The following is a 3,987-nucleotide window of genomic DNA, read 5'->3' as shown; positions in this document are numbered from 1 at the left end:
GAGCGGCTACGCCAGAGCTATTTATTGAGGGGGGGGGGGGGGGGGGGAATAATTAAATAACCACAGCAGACAAAGGCTTCTTGTCTTAAAACCCTTACTCAGCCGGCGCGTCGGGCAGGTTGGCACCACGATCAGGTGTTGCTGCGCCAGCCGGGGCTGTGTCAGGGTTGGTCCGGGCACCCCGTTGCAGCACCCTCCCGAATTCAGCAACGGGGACCCTGAGTGCTCACCCAGGTGCCCAGTTTTAAGTAAATGGGTGGGACCTGGGATTTTACATTTAGGGAGATGTGTAAGACCCGGGTGCTGCTGCGGGGTCAGATCACTCACCCGAGAGGGACAGATTTGGTCCCATGAGGTTCCAGCTCACTACAGCTGCACCCCAAATCCTGGCAGGCACAGAGGGCCCATGTCCCCCCAGGCGCTGCCGAAAGATCTGGCTCTCACTGCTCCAGCAGGACCCGATTTTTTCAACAGGTTGAAATTGTAATTGTGTATTCCCCCCCCTCCCCGTTAAAAAAACAAAAGGAGAAGGAGGAGTAGGATGGAGTCATTTATCATGTGCAGCCAAACCCCAGGCTGGACTCAGTGAAATGAAAATAAGTCGGTGACGCTTCGTATAATGGCATTCCAGTTTGTTCTCCTAAATAATTTGTATTTTAATGAGTCCTTTTTGGTCCAGCACTAGTTTGTAGCCCCCACACTTTCTCAAGTCCTTCTGTGCTTTAATTAGGTTTAAAAAAAAATTCCCGGCGTCGCATTTTTTTATTAACAAAAAGGAAAAGAAAAGCAGGCTCGCTTCTCTCCTAGCTCAGATGGGAGCAGGTAATGAATCTCTGTGCGCAGGAGATGGCTCTTATCTCCATGGCCTTGCCGTTCCCAAACCTACTTATTTAAAAAACTCCCCCATCATGAGATAATGGGAACAGAGAAAGTCAGCAAAGAAACAAAAAGGCAATCAGGAGGTTTACAGAAGCAGGGGAGCACCATCATTTCCACCTGATCTTCTCCTGCCAGGACAGGTCTTTAGGTCAAGATACCGTAAATGAAAAGAAGTCGCTTTGGGGAGTGTAATCATGAGAGATGCACTCTACATCGAAAAGCTATTTTGCAGCGCTTGGATTTGCTAAGGGCTTCTCCACTTGGGTCACGCTCAGCTCACCGTGGAAGAGATGGCAGCTCAGCCCTTGCACCCACCGTATTGGTGGTGGGGTGGCTCGGCCATGTTAGCTGGGAGTCACACCCCCCCACCCGAACGGCCACGGTGGGTCCCCGGGGAAGGGCGGCAGGGCTCCGATCCCGCAGCAAACCTGCGTGGACCAGAGCTGCCCCCCATCAGCCACAACCACAGCTGGGCCTGAGGGCACTTCCACGCCATTTCAACACAGAGTCTAACCCCTTCAGACACCAAGTCACACCTACACAACCTACTCTTGGGGGCTGCTCGAGCTACGAAGTCTGTGGGCGCGGTGAAAACCCGCTAGAAAGCTCAGCGGAGGAGTGGGAACCGAAAGCTGGGGCAGCATCTTACCTTCTCTGCCTCCAAACCCCATCAGGTGGTGATGACAGCGCGTACTCTTCCACCACCCTGAAGACAGCACGTGCTCCTGCTTGTGGTGGGGACAGCGCGGTGGCCTGCCAGGTGGCACCTCGCTGTGACACCCCCTCATTCCGAGTGCTGGAGCAGGCGTTGTCCCGGGTGAAGGATGGAGCAGCGATGGCTAAAACAGCTGGAAGGAGGGAAGGAGAGATGTAGGGGGGCCCTGCATGTCCACTCCCCCTTGTTAGCCTAACGAGCCTCATTAATGGGGAGGACTTTGTTCTGCAGTTGGGTGGGATGCAGGGGGGGAGAGATGAGGACTCCTTGACCCTCTCCAGTGAAAGGAGGTGCTTGGGAAGAGCCCCGGGAGGACGACGGACTCTGGGGGGTCTTGCAGCCTAAACCAGGTCAGGGTTGGGGTGACACTGATGAACTGGAGATATCTGGGGTAAGGTGACCCAGTCAGTCCGTCTCTGCTGTGCCATCTAATCCCTTCAGACACCCTCTCCCTCCCCAGCACTCTGAGAAAAGAGGCACCAAACAACTAAATGAGAGGTCAGAAAAGCAGCATCTGCTCCACCTTTCATTTCACCGGGAGACATTATAGAGAAGGGGAGTCGGTAAGCAGGGCTGTCCAAAAGGAAGGCTGGCTTAAAAAAACTGCAGAACCTCAGCAAACCTTGTTAACATCGGCCTAACCAGGCTCAGCTGCAGCTCTTGCCTTCAGACTGGGAAACAAATGTCACAGGTTTATACACCAATTTATTTCTACCCATTTAACAAATCAACGTTTTCCTCCCATCCTCCTTCCCTGGAGTAGCAGCCGCTGCAGCTCGGAGTTAGCATTATTCCTAGTTCCCAAAGCCTCGGAGATATGCTTGACCTTCATTATTGCCCTGTTTTAATATCCAGCCTCACTTTGCTTACCCTCCCCTATGGAGCCCTGCCAGACTTTCTCCCTCCCTTGAGACCATCCTTGCTATTTTACTTGGGTTTTAATCACCTTCTACTTTGATTACTCCGCTTCCCTCTTTTACAGCCTTCCTCGGTGCTGTGCCATCTCACCAGCCTTTTTGGGAGTACCAAATGGACCAGCCAGATTACTCTTAGGAAATATCTGCTCTTTTCTTGGTTTCTTCCCTACCCTGGGAAGAGCTTCAAAGCCGCTCTCCCTGCTGGCAGGATTCCCGGGAGCAAAGCTTCGTGGACAAGGCCAGCAATGATCTGAAGAGCCCAAGCAACCTGGCATTACAGTTTTAGGTTAAATCCAGAGTCCACCAATTGCCCAAAACAGCCCAACACTAACAGGCTGATGCACCAAACCCCAGCTGTGCCTCCAGGAAGGTGCTCTCTCGACCCCAACCAGCTCAAGGTTGTTTTAAACCCTGAATAAGGAGGTCTAATCCCCCTTCCAAATCTCATGTCTTCCTGCTAATTTATAGCTCTTGTTTTCTTCGCCATTCCCAAACAACATCCAAGCCTCATTTGAGTCTTGTTCCTGGCTTTGGAGGCATCCTGCGGCAGCAAGTTTCGCAGACCCAACCCGATGGGAGAGTATTTTCTCATGGACACGGCTGCTTCCTTAAACAGACTTTGTGTTATGAGATGGGGAGATCAGAAATATCCAACGTACTTTCTCTGGCCGCTCAGAAGGTTAGAGATGCTACTGTCCCCTTTTCTCTGCCTCTGCTTGGCTCTATGCCTCCTCCCCAGCTTTTTCCAGCTTCTCTCTCTCTCTCTGGGTGATTTTTTTCCTTTGGCTGGTAATTGTTCTCATTGCCCTTCGCTCACAGATGGTCCTCGGAGAGCTCACTATTGATGTGGTGCCAGCTCTCCTCAATCCCAGCTGCTAAACTGCATTAGAAGACCAGCTACCACTCAGCAGAGACCGTTCCTCCACTCCATCTGCCCTTTCACACCCGGGCCATCGCTGGAAGAGGGTTTGCTCACCAGGGCTGCCACGGCTGGGCAACCTCTCGGTCTCATCACAGCAGCCAGGTTCCCCTCTAGCCCCTCTGCCCCCCACCAAAGCCCAGGTCTATCTGAATCTCCCCACCCACCCTTCCTCCTTGACGTCCTTCCCGCCGTGCAGCTGATTCACTTCCCCCTCTCCAAACCTCTCCTTCAAGCTTTCCCATCCCCTTTGGCTTGTGAGAGCCTCTGAGGTCCCAGCCCAGCAAACCTTACCCATGGAGGGGTCCTCTGTACTCACGGGGCAGCCCCCGGGCTGAGATTTTTTACGCTGAGGGTGGTGAAACACTGGCCCAGGTTGCCCAGAGAGGTGGTGGATGCCCCATCCCTGGAAACATTCCAGGTCAGGTTGGACGGGGCTCTGAGCGACCTGATCGAGTTGAAGATGTCCCTGCCCACGGCAGGGGGGATGGACTAGATGGCCTTTAGAGGTCCCTTCCAACCCAAATTATTCTATGATTCTATGAGTCCACAGGTGC

The sequence above is a fragment of the Pygoscelis adeliae genome, unplaced genomic scaffold (genome assembly GCF_000699105.1).
Source record: "Pygoscelis adeliae isolate BGI_AS28 unplaced genomic scaffold, ASM69910v1 Scaffold182, whole genome shotgun sequence".
In the NCBI taxonomy this organism is placed as follows: domain Eukaryota; kingdom Metazoa; phylum Chordata; class Aves; order Sphenisciformes; family Spheniscidae; genus Pygoscelis; species Pygoscelis adeliae.
The sequence above is the reverse complement of the archived record's forward strand: the minus strand, read 5'-3'. Positions refer to the sequence as shown.